Genomic DNA, 20,391 nt, shown 5'->3' with positions numbered 1-20,391 from the left:
TATATACCCATTTGTTCTTCCATCGACCTTGAGATATACATAGATAAAACATATATAATTTTCAGAAAAACACACATTCACTGGATGATGTCATCAGTGATGTCATTTGAGATGTCATCAGTGATGTCATGAGTGATGTCACTGACCATGTCATGAGTGATGTAATATGTGACGTCATCAGCAGTGGATTGCGGGCGCGCGAGTTATAGTTAGCTGAACTAACTATAACGGGGGAATTTCATTGGTTTTGTACGAGTGAAATGTCCAGCTAACTATAATGTGTGTGAAACCTCTGGTTTTTTCAATGAATTTGCAAGGTTTTTTAAATTCTAATTCCTAACTATAACGTGTGTGAAACCTATGGTTTTTTCAGTGAATATAGATAGATATATAGATATATCTATATAAATGAGCACCGAACTCCCTGATGGAAGTAAAAGGTCGCACTCCAACAGCTTGCTTCTGAATGTAATTTATTTATAATTCATCCATTTAGACAGCAAAAGCAGGATTAACCAACGCGTTTCGGTATGAGCATATACCTTGTTCACGGTCGTTTGGTTTCATGATTCTTTACATTTTTTTAAAAACCAATTAAAGGAAACATAATGACATCACTTCCTGTTTACTCCCAGGACTGCCCCATTGGTTTATGGGCGATTGAGTTCTATAATTTGAAGTTTTTGTTTTCACAACAGAAATTATTTTACCAAAGGTTATATACTTAGAGGGTCTTTTGGTTTGCACTCTTCTATCTGTTTGAGTGTCATTCACATATTGCATTAGGTGATGGTTGATGGGTTAGCACACTTGTGCTATTAGTTCTGTTGGCCTGTAAGTATCAGCATCTTGTCTGATTGTAGTGAGGACTGCTATTTATATACGTACAATGCTAAGATCATGCGGAAACCTAAATGAAAATGAGTGTGCTTCAGTGTCTGAAATGGTGGCCAGTCTTTCATTTTTTATTACTTTTCTCTTATAAGTTCATTTTAATCCCAGACAGTCCTATCAGGCCAGTCATTTTCCACTCTTTTCATGTGCTGTTTGCTGCATCCTGAGTGCCATTATTTTTAAACAGGCCAGCCATCTTGGAATGGTCTTGTCCATAGTGTGTCATTGTTTTATAGTTCAAAGATATCCACCATGATTAAAAGCATTATGTTGGCCACCAATCAACGCAGAAGTGATACGCTGTACACTTTAGCAGCTGAAGATGGCCACCCAAGTGCGATGCTTATTGGGGAGCTATCTTGGATTGGTAGTGAACATTGGGTGTGAACAGAATACTTAGAGTTCCCTAGAAACACTGATAGGAAAGACTTTGAATTTGTGTTGTCACTATGCTGCTGGTGTCTTATCTTCCTCAGTACGTCACAAGCCGCAACTCACCCTATGCAGCACTAAAGGTAGCTAAGCCATCTCTAGTGAGAAGGGGATACCCAGTGAGTGAACTGTACATCATAAAACCAATACATCTGGGGTCAATCCCGGCTCCCCTCTTCAACAAAAGGTTTGATCCTGACCTCAGTAGTAACCAGCTAAGTCTACCAGAAGAATACTACAATCACCAGACATACCAATGTAATCTGTAGGACTGTTCAACATTGTCAACAGACTGCATCCCATAACATGATAGCTGCATCTTGGTGTTCATCAGGTAAGACATGGAAACATTTCACACATAGAATCACAAACCAAAGACAACACTGTCAATCACATCACCATATATGGCATAGTTTGCTGACCATGTATGTAAGTGCTTCAGTGCCACACTTTGGGTTACTAAGTGCTATAAATGCTGCAATGCAATGCCTCCCCGTTCTTCATTATCACACATGACAGCACCTTGAAATGCATCAGTTCGGAGTGTGCACTGTACAAAACCGCTCCTGTGCTACTATAAAACTCTGTTTGTTGTAATAACAGTCTAAGCCACATATATCATGAACGTGAAAAGTGACTTTCTTCTCTTGTCATCAGAGATGGAGGGAGCCCATGATGTTTAAAACTACTATCCCGTCTAAAAATGCCTCTCAAAGCAGTGATATAATCCAATGTTCTGAGATTAAATTATTCTGCATGTTACAGAAATACAGTCTGAATTTTAATTAAAAGCTCATTCTTTTGCATATATTTGGCATTGGTTACACCTAGCATTGCACCCTGAAGTTTTGTGAAGGCACCAGCAGTATTTTAATGTCCAAGCAGGTACATAAATATGTAAAATCACCTAGAGCCAGTATTTTTACTTCAAACAGCAAATATACATAGAAAGCCCTTTTAAGTGTGTTGCAGTTCTGCATTAACGATCCCTGACTAACATTACATTAAACTCAACACAGGAAGATAAGGTATGGTACAAATCAATACATATGTTTTTCTTTAATGTCTAAGCATTTGAAGACTATTAAAACAACAACAAATGGGCGCTATTTGGAAAGGTGGCAACCCTAGTTTCACTATATGTATTATTTTATTTTAAATGACAATGAATGCTCACGCAAAGTGGTCATAGAGCTAACCCCGACCCTTGATTCGGCTCTCTCCGTTAATGTAAGCCACATTTACAACAGAACCAATACATACATACACAAATACTTTTTTAATTGGTATAAATGTAAACTCAAGTCTTAAGCATTATGATTAAGGCATCATAAAGGTAGAACTCAATTTTACATTTCTCCCTTAATCTCAGCTTATTTACCAACATCTCTGTTTAAAAAAAATAAAGTACTAGTTGTCCATGGGCACAAATCTGAATCAGGAACTTAATTTGACATTTCACCCATTATGGTCATGGTATGAACATTTCTGGCTCTAGCTTGCAAATTTGAAGCTAGCAATAGCCGCTAGCTCAGATAGTCTAAAGCACAGCTGTATTTCAATGATTAAATGTAATCAGTGAAATAAAGCAGTTTCACACTGTTTTTCTTTAAAGCATTTGATGTGGGAGTAAAATCTGCTTACTTGCACTGAGCGGCCTTGCCTATGCAGATGTCAGGCCAAGACAGGGGCTCATTATACAGAGAGTTCATTTAGGGCATACTAGATACAGTTACAAACAGGTCCCACTGATGTTTTACCTTCTCAAGCTGAGCCACGAGCCCTGTTTGACAGGGAGATGGTCCCCGGGAGCAAGTAGAGCATCCCTAGCTATGATCCTATGTATGCAAAGACTCGGGCAGGCATTGCAGGTGGCAGACGGGGCCTTATGGTCATGGAGGCGATGCTTGCTGTGCAAGCAGATAATGCTGCAGCAGCTCACGCTGATCCTTTGAGTGAGTGGCGCAGTCCCAGTGCAAACATGCCCGTTTGAGGTTGTGAAGAGCCCAAAAGCTTGATTTCATGGGCCCTGGAGCAGTAGATGATAAAACAGCTGCAGAACCCACCTTTGAGGTCCAGAACTTGGAGGTGGCCCCTCACGCAAGGGCAGAATTCACAGACAGCAGATAATGCTGCAGCAGCTCGCGCTGATCCTTTGAGTGAGTGGCGCAGTCCCAGTGCAAACTTGCCCGTTTGAGATCGCGAAGAGCCCAAAAGCTTGATTTCAGGGGCCCTGGAGCAGTAGATGATAAAACAGCTGCAGAACCCACCTTTGAGGTCCAGAACTTGGATGGGGCCCCTCATGCAAGGGCAGAACTCACAGACAGCAAAGTCCAGCAGCACCAGCAGAATTGCAGGAAGTCTTTTGTGTCCCTGAGACTTCAGAAAAAAAGGGGGCAAGTCAGCAAGCCATTGCAGATCACATGGAGTAAGGCAGAGTCTTTCCAGCAGAGTCAGGGAGCAGCAGGTAGCAGGGAAACAAGCGGAAATGCAGTCCTTCCATAAAAGCAGTCCAGTTGAGTACTTTAAGCAGCACACCAGACATTCTGTCAGAGGTTCCGTTCAAGTTTCAGAAGTATCTGCTTTTGTAGGGTCAGAGCCCTAGTACACATACCCAAAAGTGCCTTTAATGTAGGAGGTAAGCCTTTTCTGTCTGCCAGGCTAATCTTTTTGGGTAAATCAGTGCTTTGTTTGAGGACAGGACACAGCCTAATCAGATGTAAGTCTGAGCAACCTCTCCCCCTTCCTGCCCAGGAAGGCTACCAGAATGCAGATGAATGCTGATGAGTCATCTGTCACACCCATCCCTTCCTGTATTTGTGGCTGTCTATAGGGAATACTGTGGAAATTTAGCGTGCAAACTGAACATTATCTGCGCCATCTTGCCTCTCCCCAGCGCCACGCATAGCAAATGCACGGCCGCCGTTTTAGGCACCCCACTCTCTCTCCCCGCTCACTCTCGATCGCCAGCGCTTTCCCCCGGCGCTGCGAGCATCCCCCGCGCGCCGGCCACCCCCGCTCTCTCATACAGGCCATAAACCCTCTCCTTCTGCGCGACCCTGCTACGGAACCACTTCCGACCGACAACCCATACATGGTCATGCCTCTCCTTTGATAACCCCCTTCCTCTGCGCCCCATTGTCTGAACTGGTCCCAGGCCATCACCTAGCCCTGCGGATGCAGTTTATTGCCCCTACTGTAAGGGAAACACCCCACATCAAAGGGATTACAGTAGAATCAAAGCCCCTACCCCCTGAGACCCGGCCGGTTGCACACACCCCCGGGAATTAGCGGAATTCCCTGCTGCGCGATAGCCATCTCCCACTGCGGGTAGGGTGGGAACCTCTACTGTAACCATGTGTGGGATCGGATCTGAGCCGGGGCTTCAGGGGATATTTCCCCGCACATCAAGGGAATCTCAAGAATGTACTATGTATAATAAAGCAATAAACCAGTGTATAAGAGACCAGGTCTCAGAGATGCAGTTAGAGCACCTCGTGACGATACCTTGCTGTCTGATCTGATGTGTTCTGCTCCGACGGAATAAAACCTTGTTTCCTGCCTTCCAGTCTCCGGCGCCTGCCTCTTTTATTGGTAAATTATCGAGTGGTATGAGAGGCGATTACCGCCGGGCAAATACTTGAAAGGATACCGACTGAAACTGCCGCTACCATTTAACAATTGGCGCCCAACGTGGGGCCCATCAGCGACACGTGGATCCAGTGGGAGAGGTCCCGACGACAGAGTGAACGACTGCAACGATCGGGAGAGCTCCTGCCCAATAGACCCTCGTCTGGCAGCCGATCATCCGAACTTCACTGGTTCCGAGCAGACCTCTCTCGAGTGATCTACGGTCCTGACTGGGAACCATCAGGAGTGCCTCGGCAAATACGGAGAGTAGAGGACGATCGGGCGCTGGAGGCGGAAGACGAGAAACTGTCCACGCGGTCCGGGTAAGGTCGTGATACACGACAAATTGAGAAATAATTGATGGATTGTTTGAAGCTTTGGAAATTCTAGTATTGCTCATTGATTGTTCTTTTTTGAGATATTCGCTGTCTACAAACGGGGAGGAGTAGAAATACTCTCTCTCTCTCTCCCTTTGCAGATAGTGAAGGGTAGGTAACGCAGACTTTTGTCCCCGTTGAAACCCGTCGTGCCTATCTTTATCTCCCCATTGATTGATTGATTGATTGTCCGAACATTGATTGTTTTGAAGAATAGTGCTTTTTGAGATATTCTCTGTTTGCAAATAACGTAGAATAGGAATATTCTGTCTAGTCTTTGCAAATAGTGAAGGGTAGGTAACGCAGACTTTTGTCCCCGTTGAAACCCGTCGTGCCTATCTTTATCTCCCCATTGATTGATTGATTGATTGTCCGAACACTAGTTGTTCGATATTGGTTCTTTGGAGGTATTCTCTGCTTGCAAATAACGAAGAATAGAGATATTCTGTCTAGTCTTTGCAAGCAGTGAAAAGATAGGTAGTGCTGACTTTTGTCCCCGTTGAAACCCGTCATGCCTATCTTCTCCCCACTGATTGGTAGTTGGTTCTGCCCGGACCGCTTATTAGAGGTGAACCATCCGGCTCCACTGGAGGGCACCCCTAATAAGGACATGTTCACTAAATATGGACTAGTCGCCGTAGCTTATACCAAGCTATGGCATAAATATACAAAGAAGGACCCCGAGAGTCAGTGGCCACTGATGGGATCCTTCGACGACCATAAGATAGAAGCGCTAGAAATAGCTCTGCGTAGCAATAAGACGACGCCTACTATGCTTGACAGTATCGGCATGTGGCGCAAAGAAGCAACGCAACGGAAAAAGAGGGAAGAAGTAAAAGCAGAAAAGGAATTACGAAAGGCAGCTCACCTTGCCGCTAGAAAGTTAGAAGAGGACATAAAGGAGAGAAGGGAAACTAAACTAAGACAGGAACCCGAAACCTCAGGCCAGTACGCTGTTAGGACCCCTTCTTTGCTCTACCCTGAGTTGTCCTCCAAGCAGCGAACGAATGACGAGTTACTGTTAGGTCCTCCGATCATTTACATGCCCCCTCCGTATGCACCCTCCCAATCAATAGTACAACACCCACAACCCCCGAACACGAGCGAAAGCAGTACAAGGGCCTCGGCCCTCACGGCCTCCGCGCCGGCTGAGCCTCTTGTGCCGAACCCAACGTCAACCACAACGCCAGTCGACCATGAGATAGGAAAGAAAGAGTCCACCAGAATGAATCGACTAACTAAGGATGAACGAGCAGGAATTGACAAGATAGTAGGGACGCTGGTGGAACGAAAAGAAAGTGAGGAGTATATAACAGACGTGTATAACTCGTATGCCGACAGTCGCAGACGACACTTCGTCGTACGGCTCTGTTATCACGCCCTGAATGCATATGAGGATAGGTACCACGATAAAGGTCCCGAAGGCTTAGCGGCCCTATATAGGAAGGTAGACATTGGGGAAGAAAGAGAGGGCGATGTAACGAACCTCTTCACTCGTACACTCGAGGTCTACCGACACCTTAAAGAACATGGACAGACCACCAAAACAGAAACCCCCATAGCAATTAATCCCCAGGGAGGAAGGGCCGATGCCATGATGCCCATTAAAGAAGCTGCCCCCTACTGGGTCCCCCCACGGGGTCAGGGAACACACGACGACATCAACAACCCAGATGCGAAGGGAAGGGTTGTATATAACTGGGTCTATCAGCCGTGGGACCGGCAAGATATTTTGACTTTTAGAAAGACTCTACCCGACTTAAGAAAGAACCCGACTGCCTTCTACACGGAATTGGGTACAGCCTTAGGCTCAACGATAATGACGTTAGCAGATATCGACTTGTTCTTTGGGCTATGTCTGCCGGCTGATGTGTGGAAACAAATCTGGAAAGTTGACCACGCTGAGCCGTTCGGATATACCTGGGTACAACTCGATACCATAGATAAACAGCGAGAGCCAGGACAGAAACCCCCGAAAGCCATATTAGAGCTCCCAGACAAGATTGTACTAAAACTGAAGACTCTAATCCCAGAAAGAAAGGTAGACTGGTCGATAGTGACGGCTTGCCGTCAGAAACCCCAGGAAGATGTGTCTGAATACTTCTCCCGATTCGAGACTGTGTTTTCCGATTACAGTGGCCAAGACATGACCACCGCAACCGGACACCACCTCTTTGTCCAGAATTATGTAAAGGGTCTGTCACAGGAAGTTTCCCAGAAGCTACAGACCAGCGAGAGTAGTTGGGCAGCCTCCAAACCCGCAGCGATTCTCCAGATGGCCCAATACTACGAAAATCAGAAAAACGAGAACGATAGGGCATCAGAGAAGAAGAAAAAGGAACTGAAGGAGAGAGTAATGATAGCACAGTTGCAAGGGGTGACCATAGGAAGGGAACCCCCGAAAGAGAATTACCAACCAACCGCCCCTAGAAAGCTACCCCCTAGAGACCATACACCTGCACCCTACAACGGACGGAGAGACTTGGATGGGAATCAATGCGCGTTCTGTAGAGGGTTCGGACACTGGAAATCCCAGTGCCCGGTCCTTCTGGAAATGAACAAGAATAGGGACCCCAGAGACACAACATATGACCCCAGAAACAGAGGACAGGGACGAGGGCACACGAACAACACCATCAACGACAGGCCAGGCCGACCAAACACCTTTGATCGCCCCCGAAAAAACCAGTATCAGCAGTCCGACTACGAAAGCACCCATGACTTCGCATAGGACCGACAGGGACAAGGGAGGGATCCAGTCGAACTCCGTGTTGACCAGCAAGGTCCTTACGTTACCGCTAAGGTCTTGGGCACAAAATCTCCATTCCTGGTAGATACTGGGGCGACACGTAGTGCGTTATCTAAACGACTGATTCCTAGGGCACCCTTGTCTGGCTCACACGTAACCTCAATAGGCTTTGACGGAATGCCCTCCACTAACCCCTTATCAACACCAATCTCCTTTGACTTAGAAGATAACACCACTGACACGACCTTTCTGCTCTCCTCCAACACCCCCGATGCTATTATGGGACTTGATTTGCTAAAGCATTTTCGAGCCACCATCAGATGCTCCCCAGACGGAGTTCGAGTCATCCTACACGATAACCCAGATCTGTCCAGACCCTGTCACACACGGCGTATGCTCTCTATAACCGATGCTGATATGTCCCTACTCGACACATTACCTTCACATCTATGGGCTAAAACCGACTCAGATGTAGGGCGCATGGTGATCGACCCGGTACACATAACCGTCCGACCGGACGCAGTGCTCCCGAAGCTTCCACAGTATCGGATATCACCCGAAGGCGAGAAGGCATTGGTGGAAATCATCGAGTCCCTGGTCGAGGCAGGAGTGGTGGAAGAAGTAGTCAGTAATGTTTGCAACAGCCCTATCCTACCCATTGTAAAGAAGCAAGGCGAGGGGGATGAGAAAGCCTACCGTTTCATTGTTGACTTGCGAGAGGTTAACAAAGTAGTCATACCCCAGTACCCCGTAGTCTCAGACATCACCACCATCCTCACCCTGATTCCATCCACTGCCACCATCTTTACTGTTATTGACCTCAAGAACGCATTCTTTTCCATCCCCATCCACCCAGACAGCCGCTACCTGTTCGGCTTCACTTTAAAAGCCCGTTCGTACAGATTCTGCAGGGCACCCCAAGGCTACACTGAGAGTCCCAGTATTTACAGCCAAGCCCTCAAGAGGCAACTGGATGCAGTCCAACTACCCGATGGAGTGGTGTTGATACAGTACGTTGATGACATTCTTTTGGCGGCCGACACCACTCCTCTCGCCGTCACAGCCACCATTCACCTCCTCCGCTTCCTTGCGGAGAACGGTCACAAGGTCTCCAGAAAGAAATTGCAATTCTGCCAGCCCCAGGTAACTTATCTAGGCCACCTACTATCCAAAGACGGGAGGAAACTTACCCCTGACCGAATTCAAACCATCCTAGAAACCCCTGTTCCCAAAACTCAGAAGCAAGTACGATCCCTAGTGGGCCTCACCTCCTTTTGTCGACAGTGGTTGCCAAACTTCAGTCTTACCATAAAGCCTCTGCTTTCCCTGCTGGCTAAGGATGTCCCCTTCCCCCTCCCCTGGACACCCGAATGCCAATCCTCCTTCAAAGAATTACGAGACGCCCTCTGCTCGGCCCCAGTCCTAGGAACCCCAGACTACACTAAACCTTTCTCCCTCTACACCCACGAAAGGGAGGGATGTGCGTTGTCTGTCCTAACCCAGTCCATAGGCCCTAAGCAACGCCCTTGTGCCTACTTCTCTGCCACTCTTGACCCCGTAGCCAGAGCTTTGCCCGCCTGCCTTCGAGCAGTAGCCGCCGCTGCTGTCTCTATCCGGCAAAGTGAGGGGATCGTGCTCTCGAACCCCCTCACAGTATTGGTACCCCATGCTGTTGATACCCTCCTGAACCAAACCAAGACTCAACACCTGACTAGCGCACGACTGACTGGGTATGAACTGACTCTGCTTGCACCCCATATCACATTGAAACGATGCACCACTATGAATCCAGCTACTCTACTACCTCTCCCTGACGCTGACCCCAATGCATCCCCTATACATGATTGCGTGACCCTCACCGACGAACAAACCAAGAGTAGGGTTGACCTCCGGGATACTGCCTTCCCGGACCCTGACGGAGAACTGTGGGTGGATGGCTCATGCATCAAGCTCCCTGATGGCACCACCTCAGCTGCCTATGCAGTCACCACAGCTCGAACAGTTGTTGAGACAGCCCGCATCACACAGCGATCCGCACAGGCGGCTGAACTAATTGCCCTCACACGAGCCTGCATCCTGGCAGCAGGGACAACCGCAAACATTTACACAGACAGTCAGTATGCCTTTGGGGTAGTTCACCACTTCGGGCTCTTATGGAAAGAGAGGGGATTCTTGACTTCTCATGGCACACCCATCCTGCATGGAGATCTAGTCTCTGCCCTGACCGAAGCAGTCCTCCTCCCCACACGGATAGCTGTGATCAAATGCCAGGCACACAAGAAGGTGACAGACATTATAGGTCAGGGAAATGCACTAGCTGACATTACTGCCCGAACCACAGCCGAGAATAGGTCCACGACCCGCATGTACGTGACCAGGTCACAAACTGAGAAATGGAAGGATGCTAGGGAAACGATTAGGGATATCCAACTAGCCAGCACACCACACGAATTAACTGAATGGGCCCGGGTGGGATTGAAGGACGATGACGGTTGTTGGCGAACTAAAGACTCGAACAAATGGTTGCTACCCGACTCATACTTGATCCCCATGCTGACCATGGCACACTCCCCCGCACACATAGGGTCTGCCCCCATGATCGAACTCATCTCCAAAGTCTGGCACAACGACAGAATACCAGACTCAGCCAAACGTCTGGTCCAACAATGCCTAGTATGCCTCCAACACAACCCTGGGAAAGGAACTGCTGTACCCCGGGGAGGGTTTGGGGTCCCCAATCACCCCTTTGAAGTCCTACAAATGGACTATGTCCAGCTAGAAAGGTGCCAAGGTTTAAAGTATGTGCTTGTCGTTGTGTGTGCCTTCAGCAAGTGGGTGGAAGCCTACCCGACCCATGACAACACCGCTATGACTACTGCAAAAGTACTGCTGAAGGAATTCTTCCCCCGATACGGCCTTTGTCGAATTTTGTGTAGCGACAATGGCCCCCACTTCGTAGCCGAAGTTATCCAACTCATCTTAAAAGGGTTGGGTGTAAAACAGAAGTTCCATGCGGTCTTCCATCCCCAATCTGCAGGCCTGGTTGAGCGACACAATGCCACATTGAAGCTTAAGATAGCAAAAATAGTCGCCACCACAGGACTAAGATGGCCAGACGCTCTCCCACTAGCATTGCTATCAATGCGTTCCACCCCCACCAAACACCACTTAACCCCCTACGAGGTCGTCTTTGGGCGGCCCATGAACCTTTGGACTGCACCAAAACCATCATCCATCCACGACGTCCCGGACGTCCTCATGTCTGACTATTTGTATAACCTAACTAAGACGTTGTCTGTTATCCATCAGCAGGTGCTGCACGCCATTCCCGATGTTTCCAGGGGCCCGGGACACGACATCCAACCCGGTGACTTCGTCTTAGTGCGTAACTTCCAGCGCACCAAGAGTCTGGAGCCCCGGTGGACGGGCCCCCTGCAAGTCCTGATCACCACCCGAACAGCTCTTCGAGTGGAGGGGAAACGCAATTGGCTGCATGCACACCACTGCAAGAAGGTATCACCGACCCTGACAACCACGGACAACATCACCGCCCAAGAGGAACTTCTGGACAAAGACCGACCATCCCTGAGCCGCTGCCCGGATACAGAGACACTTGAGTTGATTGAATATCCCGATCCCACTGTGCCATCCAAAGAAGGGTATAACTTGCGACGAAAGGAGAGAACTTCGGCTAAGCAGACCACAGGCTAAGTGGAAATCTCAGAACGGTAGCCTAGTCACCTCAAAGGCCACCAGGAGAGAAACTAAAACAAAGTCTGTGGTTCTGCCCGCTACCGAGTCTCTTGAAGGTGATGGAAGCGCCCGACATGAAGATGATGGAAGCAACCGGACGTCCGAAGATCCACTTCAAAAACCCAAAGACTGACCGAATGCACAGCTTTAAGACAATAGCACTTTTCATTTCCCTTCTCTTTTGCCTTCTCCTCGTGGTCACCTTCTGGATCATGGAGGAGAGCACACCCGCTCATAAGACATTGCTGACTACCGTTCAACCTACCACCACGAAAGAACACCATCTGATCTCACTTTCACCCCAACTCCGAGAAAGGCGTAAGGAGTTCTGGAATAACTCTTTTGTGCAGTTACTCCACCAACACAATCTTGCCACCAACGCCACTAACTGCTGGATCTGTGGATTGCTGCCCCATGCCACTGGGCACTCAATCCCCTTCATCCCTTCACCTTTTTCCGTCCATGGTTCCTGCCTCGCCTGGCTGATCCTCCTGCAGGAGAGCTACAAGGACAATGCCACTTCCGGCAGAACCATGTCACACTTCTACCATGGGTTCTGGCTGAACAAAACTGGTAGAACCTCCGCCCTCTTCTGCCCTCTGAGATCGAACACTTCCTTTCACATGGACATCCCCGCCAAAGAACGAATTGAAATGCAAGTGTTCAACAATCCAGCCAGACCCACCTTCTCTTACCTCCGAAAACGGACAGCCGCCACCCTAACAGTGGCCCTGTCCGTCATCAACATCACTGGATCTGTATGCCTCGAAGGCCTGGGGGCACAGCTGGTGGGCCACAGCTCCTGCCTCATCACCCGAACATTGGACTCAGTTGACCCACCTTCCTTTGTTGCCTCCCCGAATATGTACTTCGTGTGTGGTACTAAGGCCTACACCTGGCTCCCGAAAGGTTGGGGAGGCACCTGCTACATCGCCTTTGTCCTTCCTCCGACGTATGTGGCTCCAGCAAACCATCACCGACAGAAACGTGCCAAAGACATTGTACAAACCGACTCCACCAGAGCACAGTTCATGGACGCAGTAAAGGGTCTTGTTCCGCTCTGGGGTCCGATGGCAAACAGCCGTGCCATCCGCCACTTAACCCAGGCAGTCGAAACAGCAATGAACATTACAGCTGGCGCCCTCGCCAACAACACCGCTGAGCTTCAGGCCGTCCGCCTGGTGGCTCTCCAGAACCGCCTTGTTCTAGATGTGGTTCTGGCTGACCGCGGAGGAGCATGCCGCATCATTGGGTCCAGCTGTTGTACCTACGTACCGGATAACTCACCCTCAGTCTACAAAGCAATTGAACACATCCACAGACTGTCCACAGAGGTCCATCAAGAACAAGAAGAATGGTCACTGGGGAGTTGGTTTTGGGACGCTATTAAAGGTTGGGGATGGAGGCTGTTTTCATTTATCCTCATACCAATCATGATACTATGTGGATGTTGCTTGGGGATTCAGTGTCTGCCACCTTTATGTTCGCTTTTTATGAACTGCATCTGCCCTAAGACTTTGGACTTTGAAACTGAGCGGATGAAAGCTCTGAATGAGGTGGAGGTACGGGGTATTATGGGGATAGATCCAAACTAGGCAAGCTGGCGAGACATGTTAAAAGGGAGGACTGTGGAAATTTAGCGTGCAAACTGAACATTATCTGCGCCATCTTGCCTCTCCCCAGCGCCACGCATAGCAAATGCACGGCCGCCGTTTTAGGCACCCCACTCTCTCTCCCCGCTCACTCTCGATCGCCAGCGCTTTCCCCCGGCGCTGCGAGCATCCCCCGCGCGCCGGCCACCCCCGCTCTCTCATACAGGCCATAAACCCTCTCCTTCTGCGCGACCCTGCTACGGAACCACTTCCGACCGACAACCCATACATGGTCATGCCTCTCCTTTGATAACCCCCTTCCTCTGCGCCCCATTGTCTGAACTGGTCCCAGGCCATCACCTAGCCCTGCGGATGCAGTTTATTGCCCCTACTGTAAGGGAAACACCCCACATCAAAGGGATTACAGTAGAATCAAAGCCCCTACCCCCTGAGACCCGGCCGGTTGCACACACCCCCGGGAATTAGCGGAATTCCCTGCTGCGCGATAGCCATCTCCCACTGCGGGTAGGGTGGGAACCTCTACTGTAACCATGTGTGGGATCGGATCTGAGCCGGGGCTTCAGGGGATATTTCCCCGCACATCAAGGGAATCTCAAGAATGTACTATGTATAATAAAGCAATAAACCAGTGTATAAGAGACCAGGTCTCAGAGATGCAGTTAGAGCACCTCGTGACGATACCTTGCTGTCTGATCTGATGTGTTCTGCTCCGACGGAATAAAACCTTGTTTCCTGCCTTCCAGTCTCCGGCGCCTGCCTCTTTTATTGGTAAATTATCGAGTGGTATGAGAGGCGATTACCGCCGGGCAAATACTTGAAAGGATACCGACTGAAACTGCCGCTACCATTTAACAATACAACATGTGTAACTGTCACCCAGCTAGATGTATATTGGAGATAGGCTGTCAGGAACAAAGAGCAGCACGTACAGAGAAATGTCCACTTTCTAAAAGTGCTGCTGCAACACATGATGGACAGAATGCTGAATGAATCGAACATTCACCGGCAGTCAAGAGATCTGGATTAAAGTCATTGTTCTTTTGCTCAGTACACCACCCCAGTTTGGACCCAGCCATATGCAACTCAGACTTGACCCTGTTCCTCATGGGATCATTCCAGCCCGAACTGCCAAGCAGGGTCCTCCTCGGACCGGCATGCAAAACTTAAAAGTACATGTCCTACCTTTTACTTACATAGCACCTTGCCCTTAGAACTACCTAGGGCCCACCTTATGAGGGGCTTAAATGTTATAAAAGAGGAGTTTCAAGTTTGGCAAGTAGTTTTAAATGCCATGTTGAAGTGGCAGTAAACTGTACACACAGGACCTGCAGTGGCAGGCCTGAGACAGGTTTGGAAAGCTACTTCTCTGGTTGGAACAATAAGTGATGCAGGCTCACTAGTTGCATTTGATGTACAGGCCCTGGGTATGTGGTGTAGTTTGGGGTGATCCCTCAGAGAGGACTATTTTCCAAACACATTGCTAATGGTTTTTATTCTTTTTTTTAATCCCACAGAGGGAGGTATGGCCCGTTCATGTTCAGGTTTTGATTCATTGTAACCAGCTCTATTATTTGCATAACTCATGATAAGCCACATCACTCCTACCTTCCATTGCTCTGAGGCCTAACAGTGCAAGCCAAGCGCATTTTCAAATATGTGCCCTGACGTTTTAAGTCAGGCAGCCATTTACTCTGTTTGATGTTTCAGTCCGGACTTCTATCTTTAAACCTGCTTGTCACTTTAGTTCAACCTTAAGGCATTTATAGAGAATATTATTAGCAGAAACATTCACTGTAAAATGTTGCGGTTATTAAACTTGAGGATGTTCTTGAAATGTACTTGTGAACACTCCAGGGAGTATAGGGATAAATTTGTGCTGGCATGTCCTTAGTTTTAGTTATGCCCACATAAAAGTCCTTTAAAAAATATTTCCTTAATCTGTTGTAATGGCATATTAGATGTAAAAATCAATTTAGTCTTTCTGCGAGTGTAGTATTCGAAGTGAGCTGCCTTTTAACTTTTCTTTCTCAATTCGGTAAACTCTATTGTGTGTGACAATTTCAGATTGCACAATTTATATGCTTTATTGTTCTCAGCACTGATTTGGATTAGCATATTTTATTTTAATGACCTTCACTGGTAGTGATGACGTGCAAAAGATGCTTAACTTTTTTATGATGTTATCAAACATGTATATATGAATTTCTGATCATTTACAGGAGAAAGGTTTACTATCATGACCGGAATCCAGCCAGACACTGAGGGAAGGCCGTACTTAGATTAAAATGAATTTATTTATAAAAAAATGACATTTGTTGAACTGGATAACTCTCAAACAGTGAGATGTTTTATTGCAAGGATACACCCAACTAACAATCCACTTTCCCAGAGCCTGTATTAATTATAATTAGGGCTCCCGGTTTTATGGTATTTATTTTTTTCACATTTCCGTCTGTATTTATCCATACTTATTTTTTGGTCATTTTATCTATATTTATCCACATTTATTTTTGACGCAAGAAAAAAAACGCTAAAGCTAGTATTTTTCCTCATTTATTTAAGTTGGCATGCACACGTGCACTAGGTTGTTATAGCTGTTTTTTTTAAAATTGAGCCTATGCTAAGTGCACTTTACATATTGGGAGCAAATTTCTTCCCTGTCCTCTAAGAAAAGCTGCGTGAATTAGTGATTGTGAGTAGGTCTGTTTTGCGCAGCTGTCTTGCAAAATGTCAACGCATTACTACCTCTTTTACTCACATTTAATCAGCCATCACAGAGAGTGTCTGCTTGAAGAATATCAGATCATTCTTAGTGTGCATTAGAAGACGACCTACCCCACAAGGCATTGTAAATCGCCAAAATATCTAAAGAATCCTGCATCTTCATCTGTACAGAATAGTGTTTCGATATGGACACTATGGAGAAAATGTAGAGCATAGGTGGTGCAAAAGTCATTTCTGTTCTTGTTTTTATTTTTATTTAAGAAGCACTTAAATAAACATTAAATGGAAAAATGAAGTCATGCTAACTGACTTTCTCACCACTCACTCAGCCTCATTGCCCAACAGCGTGCATAGTCACTGAGAGATGCAGCTAATAGTTGTTGGAGGCATTTCTGCCCCTGTGCCCTGCCACATCAACCTCCTTCACCCTCCCATACAACAACAAGCATTTACAATGCAATAGGTCTCGCAATGACATTATTTTGAGCTATTGGCATTGTAAATGTCATTGGTTTTTTTCCCTTCGTGAAGCATTAATCAAATGGTGTAATGCAAAATGGCAATAGCTCACTTTGTTGTAATTGTGAAATCTATTGCATTTGTACAAGTGTGAGTTTTGTATTGTAAATGGTACCTTCTTATATTAATGTTTTTTACACCACTAACACCCCCCATACATCACACTAGACTGCCCCACTGTGGCTAATAGCCGGACACAAGGGAGCATTCACAATGGAAGTAAAGACACATCCACTTTTGATGCCACTACTGTAAAACAGTATTCACTGAGCAGTCACCAAAGGCAGCCCATTCTGTTTTTTACTCAGTGCTTTAAATGGGCCGGTACTGTCCGGTACTGAATACCAGAACTCTTTTTATTTTGAGGAAGAGTACCTGCACTTCTCAGTAAAAGTAATACTTATAATTGAAGAGTACCAGCACTTCTCAGGAACAAGCAGGTACTCTGTTGCAGAGTACCTGCACTTCCATTTTTCCATTTCAAACACTGGGTATGCTCCACTCCATGCAGATGTCTTTTTCAAAGCATATTCTACCTGTTACAACTCTCTTTTGCAGTTCCAATTTTATATCGGGCAATTCTCTTCCTCTGTGTACATAATACAACAAAACTGTCTCCCAAGATACATTACCACTGCACCTGTCACAAGGCACATCAGCCATGCACCTCTCTTAAGGATCACCAGCCATTTAGCTATCTTTCCAGGCACAGATCTGATTCACAACTTTTTCTAAGGGCATCACTCATTTTCTGCAGCCGTTTCTCTTAAGGCACATCCCACTACTTTTGGGTATCTATCTAGGGTAAGTCACAGCCTACAGATATGATTCTCCCACTAAGAATGCATCTCCAGGCTCAGAGTTTTCTTAGAGAGCACCAACCCCTGCAGCTCTCTCTCCCAGGTCACGCCTTGCCTCCTGCGTCTTTCGTTTCTAGCGCACGCGCAGCTCGCACCATTCAGATCTCGCTCCCAGGTTGTCTCACCCGTGGAGCTCTCACGCAAAGCACATCAACCTTGCAGAATTGTATCTCATGGATGCGTCCACATCTCTTTGGGCCTCTCTCTCCCTCTCTCCATGGCACCGCAGCTGTTTCACTTTTGGAACAACACTCCCTGAAGCTTTCTCTCCCATTGCACTTCACCCACTGCACCTCTCTCTCCCAAAACACATCATTGCTTGCAACAAACCCAGCCTCCGGGGACATTCTAGCCAGCAGATGTCTCTACCAAGTCACCTCATACTTGCAGTTCTCTATCTCTGCCCAAATACCAGCAAGCATGTCTCACTCCTCCACTGAGCACAACACCGCCTGCAGCTTTCTCCCATACCAGCCCCTCCACCCTCCCTCAAGGAGCAAATTGCTGTCTCTGAACGACCCCCTCAAACCTATCACTGCTGTTAGAGCTCGCTCTCGTGTCATATTCACCTTGTACAACTCTCTCCAACTATTTACCACAACAGTGCATATTTCCCAAGACATATTTTGCAAATTGCTCCCAGTGCACATCGCAGTTCCTAAGAATCTCTTTCCTACGGCATATGTAAACCCCTGTGGATTTTTCTCCCTTGGCACATCACCCCTTGCAGCTCTAGCTCCCAATCTCTGCGTCAAACGGCGATGACCTAACTTTGCTCTTCCCTGCCTCTAGTTCCTATGTGCCACGACACTTCGCTTATGTCCCCAGGCCTCCGTTTACACGTGATCCTCCTTTCTTATGTTTAAATGCAGTGCCCCTCCCTAGCTACAGTTTAGATCAAATCGACTACACCCACGGCCACCTCTTTAAAACAACGTCCTGCCTTTCATTAAGCAACCCACCCTTCTCACCGGCGCACTCCGAATTGTGGCAAAATACTCCCAATTCCAGTTGTGCCCTATATCCCCCACACGTGAGACCTAAAAAATAAAAGGTTGCTGGAGCTGCAGCCGGTGTCCTGGGGTGTTTTCACACCTCTTAATGGACATCTGCTGCTGCCACTGCTCCAACAATTATCTTGCGTGAACTACCGCTTTGAGGGGGTGCTGGAGTGTCTCTGCAGACACGGAGCTCCCAGTCCCCCCCACCCCATCTCTGGAGCAGTTTCAGGGCAGCAGTTTCCCCTTTCATTTGGACGCCCCTGTGCACCTCTGACTCGGATTTTACAGAGAAGCACAGAGGCAGGAGGAGCATGGGTTTTGTTAGTATTTTCCCATTTTTATATATAAATACAGACAAAAGCTAAAAAGCTTTCCATCTGTATTTATATGTAAAAATATGTTTAAACGGAAAACCGGGAGCCTTAATTATAATTGGGTGATATATTCTGCTCCGCCGGCAAAGTTGGTAGAATTTTGGCCACTCCATGTTACATTCGTAACGCGATGTTCCAGACAAAGTCCGTGTGTCAAAGTTTTTTCTCACACGTGGCTCAAAAAGGGTAAGTTGGCAAGCGTATGAGTGAGATTTGGCATCCTCTAACATGATATTCAGTCGCTAGGAGGGCACGTGGAAAGATTCTTCCAACGAGAGTGGTCGCTGGCGGTCACGACTACTTGGAGTCAGAAAGCTGCTGCTCAAGTAGAAAATCTACATGAGCGGCAGCAAAATCAACTCGAGAAGCTATGCCCTCTGGTATGCCGTGTAGTGCTGTACATGCTGATTTTCAGAACAAAATGAGCTCCCAGCTAAATCATAGCACAAGCATTGTAGCGTGCCGATTTCTGCCTACTCGCTGAATTCCACAGAATCTCGCACATTTTTGGGGAATTCCGTGGAATTCCACAGAGTGAATCTTCTCAAGTTCCAACCAGGCCTAATATTAATGGATTTTGTTAACCAACACAACAGAGCAGTTGCATGATGTCTTATCTGCACTTTAGTATTTCAAACCACGTTTTCTAGTTTAGTCCCAGATTAGAGAACACACAACTGGTTTCTAACGATTAACAAACTTTAAACTTTACATTCAAAGTTAACCAAAGTCTGTCAAAAGCCATCCAACTTCACTTCATTTCCCCTGAAATTAAATGATGTCACCTTCTGCAGGTCCTTGCTGTCATATGTCCAGCTGAAGGGCACTATGACTCACTGCAGGGAAATGGCAGCTGCTCTGAGACAGTTGTTCCAGGCACTTATCATGCTTTTCCTTACTGGCAGAGTAAACACCGAAGCAATGGAAGCAAAAACTAAATGTTCTCATTCCTAGAGATCCCGCCTGTCAGTGTGAAGTTCCTAGTGGTGGAGAGTTCACAAGGGTGGCAGCCTGCATGTAGCTCTGAGTGACAGCAAGAAGAAGTTCGTACTTTTGTACAGAAATCCTTTTTTGTTTCGATTTCTATTTAAACTTTAAGAGTTTTGCACTGCTGAACTTTACACAAAGTTGTGAAGCATGTTCTGGTCACATTTTCCGGCCGGTATTTTTGTGATCAGTAAAGATTCCTAAATTTGAATTATAGTTGGTTGGAATCTGATCTGCCTACATATTAATGAGGTAGGTCACACATTGTGACTCACTATGATTCACAGGGATGGCGGCCTCCTCTGGTCACCAGATCACAATCCCTGTGATTGCTTTTAAATAAAGCATTCTTTTTTTTGTAAATGCAGCATGGCTTTGTTAAAGAAACATTTTCTTTAGTAAAAAAAAACATTTTGAAAACATTTTGGGGCGTAGGCAGTGATGTCATGGACCAGTCCGAGTGAGAGAAGGGCTGCGC

The sequence above is a fragment of the Triturus cristatus genome, chromosome 10 (assembly GCF_964204655.1).
Source record: "Triturus cristatus chromosome 10, aTriCri1.1, whole genome shotgun sequence".
In the NCBI taxonomy this organism is placed as follows: domain Eukaryota; kingdom Metazoa; phylum Chordata; class Amphibia; order Caudata; family Salamandridae; genus Triturus; species Triturus cristatus.
The sequence above is the reverse complement of the archived record's forward strand: the minus strand, read 5'-3'. Positions refer to the sequence as shown.